At 33.8% G+C, this 15,285-nt stretch overlaps 1 long non-coding RNA gene across 1 annotated transcript; it reads right to left on the reverse strand.

Annotated features, from left to right (window-relative positions):
• Positions 1 to 333: 333 nt before the first annotated feature.
• On the reverse strand, positions 334 to 10,156 carry LOC134684079 (uncharacterized). The gene is made up of 4 exons (XR_010101162.1): positions 10,044 to 10,156; positions 6,278 to 6,440; positions 5,215 to 5,312; positions 334 to 464 (listed from the first exon to the last, which is right to left on the reverse strand). It is a non-coding gene; the product is annotated as an uncharacterized LOC134684079 (long non-coding RNA).
• Between the last annotated feature and the right edge of the window lie 5,129 nt (positions 10,157 to 15,285).

Here is a 15,285-nt window from a genome sequence, read left to right on the forward strand (position 1 = left end):
ATACCAGTCTAACCTCTTTCAGACAGGAAAATCAATTGTTTAAAGATATACAAAAATTGAGAAACAATTATTAAACATACATAATAAGCCCACTGAACATCAGGTTCTTGATATAGGAAAGATGCAAACAAATGCACTGGGTTTAAACGTTTTATCTGGCACCGACCTTCACCCTAACCTGATACAGTGGTTCATACATTCAAACTAGTATTGATCTTTATCGAAAATATATTAACACTTCCATAACTTTAGTTGTAAAATCTGTATTCCAAGCCATATCAATATGAATGTTTCTCACTCTTTACAAATATTTACAGATGACAAATATTTCAGTTATGTTTTAGTCAACTTTAATTTTCAAATAAATAGAATTGTATAAGCAACAAAAATGAATTAAATTAATGTCAAATATTTGATTCCAAACTATGGATCTCCTTTCTTGCATGCTGAAGTTGTTTTCTTATCTGTAAATATAGATTGAAATAAAATATTAATTTACATGGCATCTATGAGTTTGTTTATTAATAATTTCAGCTTTAAAAAAAAATTACAACAATATCTACTTATAGTCCTGTGTATTATCTGTTCTTGATATGTATTCCAACATATAGTGTTACACTGTAGTATCTTTGCATAACTGAACTAAAGCAAAATTGAAAATCAATTATCTATTAAATACAAGGGCAATAACTCAATAAACTAGATATCATTGAGATGGGAGCCATCTCTGTGGGCCCCGCTGTCAATAACGTGGGGTAAATAAGTTGTATGGATAATCTGATATGAAGCATTATTTGAAGTTATTACATAGTCTCACGTGTGATTTTAATCTAAGATCATAAGTTAAAACTGATAAATATTCTCAACTTACTTTCATAGTATAATAGTGATATGACTGTATGATGTGAACTCATTGTTGACTACTCTAAGGTGACTTCTGGATATATGGATTGATGTTTGAACAATATGTTTAAAGGTGCTGCCCAATTGATATTTGTCACATATTTTTAGAATTATGCCTTCAATATATTATGACCCACCAAGTATAAAGTATGAAATATTAACGGTTCATGAGAGGTAGAGCGGACACAATTTGTTAAGAACAACGAACGGATGGACAGACCGACGGACTGACCTTTGACCTAGGATGCATACATAATGACACATTCTCTGGTGTTGGTTAATATATATGTTAAGTTGAAAATGTTTTCAGGTATAAAGTATGAAATAATAACAGCTGTCCTCTCAAAATAGTGTGGATCAAATTTGTTAGCGATGGACAGAGTGAGACCAACAGACAGACAGACCTTTGACCTAGGAAGTGGTACATACATCATGACACACCCTCTGGTGTTGATTAAAATGGATGTCAAGTATGATATTTGAAATCATATCGGTTCTCAAGATATAGAGCGGACACAATCTTCACAACAGAACACAGGGTTGTCAACTGAAACCAAAGTTTTTTTTAAGTTGAACTTTGACCTAGGAAGTTGTACATACATCATGACACGCCCTCTGGTGGTGGTTAAAATGGATGACAAGTATAAACTTTGAAATCATAACGGTTATCTAGATATGGAGCGGACACGATCTTCACCACAGGACACGGGGTTGTCAACTGAAACCAAAGTTTTTGACCTTGAACTTTGACCTAGGAAGTTGTACATACATCATGACACACCCTTGGGTGTTGGTTAATAATCATGTTAAGTATTAAGTATAAAATCATAATGGTTATCTAGATATGGAGCGGACACGATCTTCACCAAAAAACACAGGGTTGTCAACTGAAACCAAAGTTTTTGACCTTGACCTTTGACCTAGGAAGTTGTACATACATCATGACACACCCTCTGGTGTTGGTTAAAATGGATGACAAGTATAAACTTTGAAATCATAATGGTTCTCAAGATATAGAGCGGACACAATCTTCACCACAGGATACAGGGTTGTCAACTGAAACCAAAGTTTTTTTACCTTGACCTTTGACCTAGGAAGTTGTACATACATCATGACACACCCTCTGGTGGTGGTTAATATACATGTAAAGTATAAAGTATGATATCATTATGGTTCTCTAAATATGCAGCTGTCCGGACAGGAAAGTGTTACGGACGGACGGACAGACTGATGGACAGACTGATCACTATAGGGCGACCCGCCTTTTAGGCGGGGCCGTAATGAGTTCCAATGTCCCCCTCGCATGTTGCACATATATCTTATCTATTAAATACAAGGGCAACTACTCAATAAATGAGTTCCAATGACCCCCATGTTGCACATATCTTATCCCTTAAATACAAGGGCAATAACTCAATAGTGAATGTGTTCATGTGACACAAATATCATATATAGTTATTAAGGGATATAACTGAAGAGCATGTAAATGTGATGCTCCCCAAATTTGTATTTGATCAGAGTTTTGTGGTAATAAGTATGGTGTATAAAGTTTTATACCATTTTGTGAAGGCAAACTCAAGTTAGTGAACTGAAAGGAAAAACTCAGCATTTTTTCCATTTTTTAAAGGGTCACAATATAGATATATTACAAAAAGATGTGGTATGAGTGCTAATGAGATAACTCTCACTCCAATTCACAATTTGAAAAAGAAAAATACATTATAGGTCAAAGAATGGGCTTCAACATAGAGCCTTAGCTCACAGAGAACAGAAGGCTATAAAGGACCCCAAAAATGACTAGTGTAAAACCATTCAAAAGGAAAAACCAACAATCTAATCTATGTAAAAAAATCAAAAAACATTTAAATTCTAGATCATTAGGGGCGACAACACCCAAATCCAATTTTCCTCTTTTTTTTGCGGTAATAAGAAATGTTTACAAGTTTCATTACTTTTGGTTGAGGCTAACTTAGGTTAGATAAACAGAAACTGAAAATTTAGCAGTTTTTCCATTTGTAAAGGGGCATAACTCTTAAACAATAAAAATGACGCCACCAATAATCAATCTTGATACATACATGTTTTGTGTTAATATGATAAGCATTCTGTAAATGTTTCATAACATTTGGTCAAGTTATTTAAAACTAAAGTTAGAGATTGGAAACCAACTTTGATCATTGAATATTATTTTTCCTGGTATTTTTATTGATTTTATTATCAGTAAATCAAAAGCAAACTAAATATTACTGTTATATATACATACACAGGTTCATAGATCTATACCTGTATCTTAGCATTGCACAAAGTCATGTTTTTCTCTGACGGTTACAACTTTTTTATACTAAATCCATTTGATGTTGGATGTGTACTGATTGATAATTAGTCGATGCATGATTTTTTAATTAGATGATAGTGGCTTTGAACTAGTTGACAGTAACTGTGAGTACTCTCAGATAAGCACTTGGTGTTTTTTTGTTGTTTGGATAAATATACAAGTACTCAGCCCGTCTACTTTGTGTTGTATGACTATTTATATCATTTGATGAATTGATCCTTTTTCAACTGAGTTTTATAGAATATTTGTTCTTATGTTGTCATGGTTGTACTGTCACACCACTGTCCCAGGTTAGAGGGAGGGTTTGGATCTCCCTAACATGTTGAACCCACCCCACATATTCTGCTGCCTGTCTCAAGTCAGGAGCCTGTTATTCAGCGGTTATTGTTTGTTGATGTGTTAAATTATATTTTTTTTAGTTCATTTTGGACATAAATTAGATGGCTTGTTTTCTAATTTGAATTGTTTTACATTTGTCATTTCAGGGCCTTTTATAGCTGACAATGTGGTATGGGCTTTGCTCATTGTTGAATGTTGTACAGTTAACTATAGTCATGATCATGATGATAGTTGTTAATTTCTTTGTCATTTGGTCTCTTGTGGAGGGTTGTTTCATTGGCAATCATACCACATCTTCTTTTTTTTATATTTGGGACATTCAAGGAAACAATTCTTTTAAAAATATTTGATCTGCAATGATTTTCAAACTTGTCTAAGATATGGATGATATAAAAATTAACATAAATTTCATAACAAGAGTGCACACACTTAAATGTCTTGCTTTCTTACATTTTTTGTCTTTACTGATAATTGATATTATGTTGATAGATTAGTCCTAAATATAAAGATTTATTACAACTGTCACAACAACTTAACATTTACCAATGAACCTGAAAATGGGGTCAATGTCAAATAAAACCTGTGCGACTAACATATTGTTCATACAATATTTCCATACACTATATAATTAGTTGACCATACCAGTTAAAAAAAAATAGCAAAACTTCAAAAATTACCTTTGACCACTGAACCATGAAAATGAGGTCAAGGTCAGATGACACCTGCCAGCTAGACATGAACACCTTTAAGTACAATCATTCAATATACCAAATATAGTAGACCTATTGCATACAGTATAAGAAAAACAGACCAAAATTCAAAACTTAACTTTGACCACTGAACCATGAAAATGAGGTTACGGTCAGATGACACCTGTCAGCTAGACATGTACACCTTACAATCATTCCATACACAAAATATAGTAGACCTATTGCATACAGTAAGACTTAGTATAAGAAAAAACAGACCAAAACACAAAACTTAATAATAACCATTGAACCATGAAAATGGGATCAAGGTCAGATGACACCTGCCAGTTAGACATGTACACCTTACAGTCCTTCCATAAATTGAACATACAACACCAATTGGATTTGACCACCAAACTTAACCTTGTTCACTGATCCATGATATGAGGTGCACTTGGAGTGAGGTCAAGTGAAAACTGTCTGACAGGCATGAGGCCATTGCAAGTTACACACATACCAAATATAGATATGTCATGTATGTCCTATTACATATAATAAGAGAGAATTTTAAGATGACAAAAAAATCTTAACTTTTTTTTCAAGTAGTCACTGAACCATGAAAATAAGGTCAAGGACATTGGATATGAGACTGATGGAAACTTCATAATATAAGGCATCTATATACAAAGTATGAAGCATCCAAGTCTTCCACCCTCTAAAATATAAAGCTTTTAAGAAGTTAGCTGCCACTGTGAACACCACCAGATCACTATCCCTATGTCGAGCTAAGCTTTCTGCAACAAAAGTTGCAGGCTTAACAAAAAGCTGGTAAGAATTGTACACATTAGAGCACTCATAAGGCAATTTTCCATATAATGAATGTTTTCAAGGGGCATGTATATACATTATCTATACCTGCTATATATTTTAATAGTTAAGTTTTTATACCTTAAACAAACAGCCTTCAAGTTCCTCGGGAATGTCAGGAAACACTTTGTCCTATCCCCATTTATTCATTCTTTAAATTTTATATGCAAAATATTCCCCTAAAATAAAAAAAAATGATTACTAATTCATGTGATCATGCATACTAATATGTCATGTATGTTGTTGACATTGGAAACAAATGTTTTGCATTACTTATCAATACATGTACATGTATAATAATGTTTATTATAAATACATGTACAAATGTACATGTACTTTGACCAAAAGGATACTATAATATTTTTGTGGAAAAGTTTAATTTCTTTCACAATAAATATATATTTTGTGTACATGTACAAAAACAATTTCATTAATCTCAGGGATAACTTCCAGTGCATACATGTACTACATGTTTTTGCCAGCTGGAACTCATTCACTTTACTGAACATGCTGAATAACCTAGTTCAGAAGAAATTTTGCAATTGCTATACATATATATTGTAGTTTGTTGTTCATGTCATATAGTAGTAATGCATTAATACAATGTACGTCAGGAAAAATGTCCCAACATTGTTTGGTAATCATGGTATTTTCACCCGAACTAATAAGATCTAATAATATTATAGATCATGTAGATATATATCAAATTTTTTTTTTGGACCATAACTCTGGACTATCATTCAAACTTGATATACAACTTGTCATGCTTGTCATGATAAAACTTTATAACAAACATTAAATCAATATCTTCAAGAACAAAGTAAAAAAGAAAACTGATTTGCCTGACTGATGACAGACAGACGGATGGAGTGCAAACCTAAAGTCCCCATCAACTTCATTGGTAGGAGACTAATTAAAGCATGTAAAGCAAATTACCAAATCAAGATTCTTTATTCAAAGCAAATTTATTATAAAGTTATTAACATAAACATGATAAAGAGTAAGCAATTTTTCTTCTAAACAAAATTTAACATTTATTTAAAGGTACAAAAATGTAGCAGGATAATTAAGCAGTAAACCTTCACCTTCAGTCCCAACTTTGGGAACACTGATAACTTTTATTGATAAATACATTTGTACTTACACATGTTGCATATATCTGTTTCAGTGTTTCTAGCTGCAGCACATGTCTGAAATCTTATTTCTTGTGAACTTCATTTTACTCCTTTAGCATGTTTAGCCTTTCATGCCTTTCCAGTTCTGGGGCAATTTGCCAAATGTTTCATCATGTTCATTTCTTGTGAATCCTAGAAGAAATAAATTAAAATATCAAAATAATAAAATTGCTGGGTTTCAGTTTTTAATTTTCTAAAAAAATTAACACTTTTTAATTTTATTTATCTTTTATAGGGCATGTGTGGTTTGTAATAATATATATATATATGCCTTACGATTTTTCCAGATTAATATATATATAGGTGACCTATAGTTGTTAATGTCTGTGTCATTTTGGTCTCTTGAAGACAGTTGTCTAAACAGCAATCATTCCAAATCTTCTTTTTACATTTTTTATATATATATAGCTTGTACAATGTTTTACTGACATGACTGATAGTAAATTTTGAGGAGAATACAGCAATTTTTATTAAAGGGTCTACAGGAGGAACCTATAAATAGCACAAATAAATCAATTTCAAGCCTGCAGAAGCAACCAAACTTGAACACGTTCTCATTGTTGAATGCCTTATAGTGACCTATACTTTCTTATTTCTGTGCCATTTGGTCTCTTGTCAGAGAAGAGTCTCATTGGTAATCATACCATGCCATGTCACTTTTTTTATATTTTAGACTTCATTCTTTCTGAAACACAAAATATTATGCATTTAACTTTCAAATATCTAATGGATGCCAGGCCTTAAACATGTTAAAACTTTCCAAGCTGCACAGGTAAGTATGTACACAGAAGAGTTTTTGAGGTGTAAAACAGAGAATACAGCCACTTTTGTCTGTTCGTGATGATGAATGTTAAAAGGTTTACACTGTATGACTCCTTCTGTAGCCTTTTTTGTACAAACTTTTTAAACAATTTAATTGTATCAAAACTACAGATAAAATGCATACTAGACATGCTAGAGATACATGTAGGTCAGTTTGTACATATACCCAGGGGAAACTTGATGCATTAAGCATTATTATTTACTGTTTCATTCCATTTACATAAACAAGAGGCTCTCAAGAGCCTGAATCGCTCACCTTATTTTTTTTGGTTAAATCTCTCATCAATGATTATTTGGGCTTTTCAATTTATTTAAATGTTCTTTGAATCGTCCTATTTTCTTCAAAAGCAAAAAAAAAAAATCATTTTCTCCTATGTTCTATTTTAGCCATACATTCCATAGGAGCTATGTTTCTTGGCATACAAGGAAATAAAATATAAAATTTATACTAGATACTCTGAAACTCATTTAGCCTTAGTTTGGCTGAAATTGATACAGCAGTTTCAAAGGAAAATATTTTTTAAAGTAAGTCAACATGATGAACAAATTGTGAAAAAAGTCTTTAAAGGGCAATAACTCCTGAAGGGGTCAATTGACAATTTTGGTCAAATTGACTTATTTGTAGATCTTACTTTGCTTAATAACATTTTTGCTATTAACAGTTTATCTGTATCTATAATTATATTCAAGATGATAACCAAAAACTGCAAAATTTCTTTATAATCATCAATTCAGGGGCATTATAACTGCAAAACCAGTTACTCAATTCGGCTGAAAATTTCAGGACAGGTAAACTTTGACCTAAAAAATACTTTAACTTCATGTCTTATTTGCTCTAAATGCTGGAGTTTTTGAGATATAAGCCAAAAACTGCATTTTAACCTGTGTTCTATTTTTAGCCATGATGGCCATGTTTTTTGACGAAATAGAAAATAAAACACAAAGTTTATTTTATACACCCTACTGATCATTCAGTCGAAGTTTGGTTGAATTTAGTTGAGTAGTTTTAGAGGAAAAGATTTTTTAAAGTTAGCAAATATGATGAACAAATTGTGAAAAATTGTCATTAAAGAACAATAACCCCTTTAGGGGTAAATTGAAAATTTTGGTCATATTAACTTATTTGTAGATCTTACTTTGCTGATCATTTTTGCTGTTTACAGTTTATCTTTATCAATAATAATATTCAAGATAATGAACAAAAATTGCAAAAGGAGTAGGTCCGGTAAGACCCCTTTTTGGCCCCAAAATATAACAGTTTTACAAAATTGTTAAAATGTAAACTTTTAGTTATTTATTGGACAGTTGAATGCTTCTGCTACATAAATATGGGCTGTTTTTGACAATATAATGCACATTTATCGGGTTGTAACCCAACAATGGGTTGTTTGATTCATCTGGGCTGATAGATCTTGACCTAATGAACATTTTTATTTCTTGTCAGATTTGCTCTAAATGCTTTCGTTTTTGAGATATAAGCCAAAAACTGCATTTGACCCCTATGTTCTATTTTTAGCAATGTCGACCATGTTTGTTGATAGATCAAAACTTCGGATACAATTTATAAACTAGATACCCTAACATGCCTAAGGAACATTCAGTTAAAGTTTGGAAGTATTTGGCCTAGTAGTTTCAGAGGAGAAGATTCTTGAAATAGTTTATGACGACAGACGACGGACGCCAAGTGATGGCATAAGCTCACATGGCTATGCCAGGTGAGCTAAAAAGAGGACTTTATGCCAAATAAACCAAGACTTTTACAGAAAATCCACAGAGATTGTTGTTATAAAATTTGAAACATACATGTAGATTACTCACTTGCTTTTCTATGATTTGCTAGTGTTTATTTTTTTGCAAAAAGATTTAAGCAACCTGTAAACATGGTAAATTCCAAAACTGCTCGTGCTGAGTCACAAAAGTTGAGCGCACCCTGGTCCATATTTACATGACTTACATTTGTTTTAACCGATAACTACATTAATAAACTTGTTTTAAGAAAATCAATGCTAGCACTGCATGCAATAATCCTATATCTATCAGTCCTCAAGTTGCCAAATATGAGATTATCATTACTGCATGTACATTGTACAAGTGTCAAGTAACAAGGATGAAGGGCCTTAGGCTGTGGATTTTCTATAAAATTTCCATATGTTTAACATTGAATCAACACAAGGGTACATAATCCTCAAGTAACCTGTTTAGTAATGAGTTGTCAAACCTATTTGCAATCGCATTTTTCACTTTTTCATAAGTGGGGCGAGTTGGAAAACAAGTACAAGAGAGGGGCGATGTGTTAGAAGGTTGGACAACTCACAAGTAAAGTATACTTGGACTAGATGAGTTGGTGAAACAGTGGGGCGATTTTCCATTGGGGCAAGTTGTTATAAATGGATTTTAACTGCATGAAACACAGGGGCTTGTTTAGTGGGTCTAGTCCGAGATTACTCTGACGTCCAACGGCTGTTTTGCCAGACAAGCTGGGGCTGGTGGGACGTCAAAGCTCGTCCCGTATCAAAAAGTGGATATTTGCCCACCCAAAAATAGATGCGCTGCTTCGTCGCTTCTGGTTCCAACTGACAACCTTGGAATTATATAAATGAATTATATAAATCGGGCATCAATCTGTTCATTTTTCATTTATCTTTCATTTTCATTAAAGTTTCACCTACCTGCCATCCTTTAGTTTTCCATATTTTAACAGTTTTCAAAGTTCCACTTTTGGATATGGGACGAGCTCTGATGTCCCACAGCCGCAGCTTGTCTGGCAAAACAGCCGTTGGACGTCAGAGTAATCTCGGACTGTATATATAAGTGGGTCAGACGATGTTCTACTGTCAACCTCGTCTGACCCACTAAACAAGCCTCTGTGCATGAAATTATTGAAAAGTGGCAATGAAATATCTCTATATGTACCTTTTATTCGTTCTCCTTAACGATGCTATCATATCTATCTGTATTTAACTCTGGAAACTGGTCAAGATGTGTTCTCACCATTCCTTCACAAGTCATTTTGGTGCTGTAAGTTTCACTTCCGGTGTGACGTAGATTGACAAAAATCGTGCAGACGAAAATATTGAGGTGAGGCCAAACAAACAAAAAACAAAAAATGAATCTGATAAGTATGTAAAGGTGTGATCTCCTTTGGGAACGTAGTGATGATTACTTAGTAGCATTTTTTATTAAGCCATTTTTTTTTCTAATTGGCACAAATATCAGAAGAGACAGTATTTAACTTTGAGTGTCAGAATATTTATTTCCAACTGAAGGTGGCCAGACCAGGACCAGCATATTTATTTTCTGCTCCTGAGGAGTCCTCTAAAAAGTGACATAAAATCTGCAACCCTCTCCCCTTAATGGTCTTACCCTAAGAAAATCCCAGCTTTTATGGTACTGTACAGATCCACAGGCGGATTTAGATGGGGACAAGGGGCAGCTTTTCAGAAAAAAATGGTTGGTTATAGAGAATCAGTAGTCCAAATAATTATGACGTCTTTAAATGTTTAAAGGCTATTATATTATTTTTTGTCGCTTTACTTCAACTGTAATCATTGCATTTTAATTTAATGTAATTATTCAGCTCAGCTTTGGATGCTGTGATGAGCAATTCTTTTTTTATGCCCCCACCTACGATAGTTGAGGGGTTATGGCCCCACCTACGATATTGAGGGGCATTATGTTTTTTGGTCTGTGGGCCTGTTCGTGCGTCCATTCGTCTGTCTGTCCCACTTCAGGTTAAAGTTTTTGTTCAAGGTAGTTTTTGATAAAATTGAAGTCCAATCAAGTTGAACCTTAGGGAAGCAAGTTAACTCGTACCACTGAAAACTTTAACCATGTAAACTCGTACCAAGAAAGCTAACTCGTACCACTGGAAAGTCTTACCATCAAGAAATATATATCCCAAATTACGAATGTTTTATGTTTTTTTTTGGTATGCCAAATAAGAGTTTTGACCACACGATCGGATCATGGTCCACTTTACATAGAAAATGAGATAGTGTGAGTGGGGCATCTATGTATTATGGACACATACTTGTTTTATTCTATTCTATTATTCTAATAATCATGATAGTAATAAGTTTGAATATTATAGGCATATATATATGGCAAGCAGACCAGTGATGTTGTTGGCTTTTTTCAAAACAACATCTAGCCTTTTTTATTGGGAAAATATGTGTCCTGCATTTTTATCAAATTGGGAATTTTAAAATAATTATGACTTTGACTTAAACTTCAATTTGCAGTGACTGAAACTTCAATTTGCAGACCCCCTTTTAGGAGTCAAACCCTACTTTGAAATTAGACCCATTATTGTTAGTGATGATACATACATGTAGATCAAAACTGCACATAGTCATTTTAGACATGAAAATGAATAAATGAGTGTTTTTCAGTTTAAATTCATGCATAATTACTACTGAGACTGCACTGGTATCAGTAAGGGAAAAAAAGTTGTCTTTTTGCGAATAACTTTAAGCCTTTTTTTCTTCAAATTGGGAATTTTCTCCAGGGGAAAAAGCCTTTGTTCTCCTGAAATTTAAGGCAAACAATATCACTGCAGACAGAGACAATTATTTCATTATATTTTCTTTTTTGTGGCCAGAATACTTATTCAGCTTTAAAAGGCCCCGATAAGACAATGTAAAACAATTCAAACGAGAAAACTAACAGCCTTATTTATGTAAAAAAATGAACGAAAAACAAATATGTAAAATTAAAATTGAGAATGGAAATGGGGAATGTGTCAAAGAGACAACAACCCGACCAAATAAAAACAACAGCAGAAGGTCACCAACAGGTCTTCAATGTAGCGAGAAATTCCCGCACCCGGAACACATAAACAAACGACAACCACTGAATTACAGGCTCCTGACTTGGGACAGGCACATACATGTACATAAATAATGTGGCGGGTTAAACATGTTAGTGGGATCCCAACCCTCTCCCTAACCTGGGACAGTGGTATAACAGTACAACATAAGAACCAACTATAAAAATCAGTTGAAAAAGGCTTAACTCATCAGATAGACAAAACATACAAGTGGACGTGGCAGATGTTTATTTTATGACATACATTATGGTTTAACATACGATTATATGAATAAATATGGTTAATTCAGTAATAAGGTCATTTACACCAGTCCAAATCAATATATATATACTAGTCTTGGGTATCAGACTACTGGATAATAACGGTTCAGACTGTCAATGTTAACTTTTTCTGCTTTATTAAAGTCAGTTTCTCATATTCTATTCAGTAAGAAGGTCATGTATAATTGATGTCTGGAATGAATGTAAGGTGCACGTCTGTCTGGTATGGTTCATTTGACCTTGACTGAATTTTCATGGTTCGAAGAGGCGGATCCAGAACTTTTCCTTAGGGGGGCCTACTGCCTGACCTAAAAGGGGGAGCCAGTCATGCTTCAATGATTCCCTATATAATCAACCAATTTTTCCCACGAAAGGGGGGGATGGCCTTCCCAGGCCCCCCCCCTGGATCCGCCTATATGAAATTGGTCCATATTAAGCTTTCCTTGTTTGGTACTTTCTTACTATTAGCAATATGTCAACTATATTTTTTGCATGTAATAATTGTAAGGTGAACATGTCTGTCTGATTTCCTTTATCTGACCTTTACTGCATTTTCATGAATCATTGTTAATTATATAATGTACAGTTTATATGAAATTTATCTTTAGGACTATCAATACAAAATATTGTGTGCACTCTTGTTAGTTTTAATAGATTTCAATTATTAAATATTTTATAAATAAACAATTTGTATAATGTTTTTATCTGACATTTCAGTTTTTACCTTTGAAACTGCAGTTGAACATGACACTTATTCTGAATGAGTCAAATTTGCTTACTTTAGAATACATGTAAATACAAAATGATAAGGGCCTATTAGATAGACAGGTTGCCCTAAAGTGATCAGTCGTCTGTCTGTCTGTCTGTCTGTCTGTCTGTCTGTCTGTCTGTCTGTCTGTCTGTCTGTCCGTCCGTCCATCCGTTGTTCTGTCTGTCCGTCCGTCCGTCCATCCGTCTGTCTGTCTGTCTGTCTGTCTGTCTGTCTGTCTGTCTGTCTGTCTGTCTGTCTGTCTGTCTGTCTGTCTGTCTGTCTGTCTGTCTGTCTGTCTGTCTGTCTGTCTGTCTGTCTGTCTGTCTGTCTGTCTGTCTGTCTGTCTGTCTGTCTGTCTGTCTGTCTGTCTGTCTGTCTGTCTGTCTGTCTGTCTGTCTGTCTGTCTGTCTGTCTGTCTGTCTGTCTGTCTGTCTGTCTGTCTGTCTGTCTGTCTGTCTGTCTGTCTGTCTGTCTGTCTGTCTGTCTGTCTGTCTGTCTGTCTGTCTGTCTGTCTGTCTGTCTGTCTGTCTGTCTGTCTGTCTGTCTGTCTGTCTGTCTGTCTGTCTGTCTGTCTGTCTGTCTGTCTGTCTGTCTGTCTGTCTGTCTGTCTGTCTGTCTGTCTGTCTGTCTGTCTGTCTGTCTGTCTGTCTGTCTGTCTGTCTGTCTGTCTGTCCTACATCTAGAGAACCTGATGATTTCATGATGAGACTTGAAGTTTGGAACCCAAAGCTCACACACCAATACACTGATCCACGGTTTAAAGTAATAAAAGGGATTGAATTAAAATATTATTTCCAAATTTATTAGATTTAATATTTTTATAAATGAATAACTATATACATTTTAAAACTCTTGGACTTCTGACATCATGGTAAAGGCAAATTTTATTTATTTATGCTAGTCATTTGTGTCAGATCAACATGATCAATGCAATATTCATGATATTTTTTATGAAAAATTACTAAATAAAACTAATAACTGGTTACTTTACAACCAATTGTTACTCATTCATCATATTTATTATCAAATTTTCCAGGCATTTGAATCTACAATGATCTATATGATCTATGGTCCAAAAGTTCAAGAAGAACCGGATACATATGTGAATAGATTTATTGGTTCAAAGAAAGGAAACTGCTAAGGTCAGTATGACATTAAAAATGAATTAATAATGATTAAATCAGTATACAAAAACATTTTTTTTATGAAAGCAGACAGCCAAAGATATAGAGTTTGCCAATAAGAAAATCTATTTTAAAAGGATCATATAATTTTTTAATTTTTTTATAGGATTGTTGGGTTATAAATCATGTAAATGAAGGTATAGAACAAAACAAAAATACTTCTAGTGATCAGTGTCTTTCTGTCTGTCTGTCTGGTCTGTCTGGTCTGTCAATGTCAGTTTTCATAAACAAGGCTAGCTTCTTAAAAAGTTGATCATAGTTTGTAAAGAATGGATGGTGATTTTACATGTATCACAAATTAATTGACGTGTTTATCATGTATATTGGATTAGTCTGGGATTAAGAAAGAAAGAGTTAACATGGCAACAACAAACCACAGACTGTAATGAGTTCACAGGAATGGTCAAAAGTTTACACATAAAGTTTTTAGTCAACGAATAACAAGAACAGGAATTATAAAGTAGCTTCAACTTAGATAGAACTCAATAATACCAATTGACCAACCAACAATGATGATTAATTAAATAAAAACAGTAGTTTAATGTAGACCTGAATGAGGGGGGCAAACAGACGAAGGATGTTAGGACTCTGTTTAAATTGGACCACTCACATGGCAACACTTTTACAACAGGATCCATACTAGAGGTACCAGATGAGCATTATGCTGAAATGGAAGATATCTTTTTCTGTCCAGTGGAAAGTAATATCAACTTCATTTTTTCGGAACACCTCCTTAGACCAAGATATTATAAATGGTAGAAAATACAAAATATATTTGATACCTGTTCAACTTTATCACCCATTGGGGAATCATTCTTCTACATGCATATGAGACACAAGTATATCATGCATCTCCCACACTATTGCAATCTTTGGATTAAATTATGGGGTAGCTGGAGACTCACAATCACTCATACATTTGATATATATATATATATACAAGCTTACGACATCAATTAAGAAATAATTTATGAGGCTTGAATTTATTCTGATTTTACTATATATAGGTATGTTGGCTCTTGATTTTTTTCCATTCGAATAGTAGTGAAGTCTAATAATTGCAAAATAATGAGAAACAGTTGAACCATACTGCTGCAAAACATATGAATTTCCAAGCTTGAAGAAATGCTTG

The sequence above is a fragment of the Mytilus trossulus genome, chromosome 9 (genome assembly GCF_036588685.1).
Source record: "Mytilus trossulus isolate FHL-02 chromosome 9, PNRI_Mtr1.1.1.hap1, whole genome shotgun sequence".
In the NCBI taxonomy this organism is placed as follows: Eukaryota; Metazoa; Mollusca; class Bivalvia; order Mytilida; family Mytilidae; genus Mytilus; species Mytilus trossulus.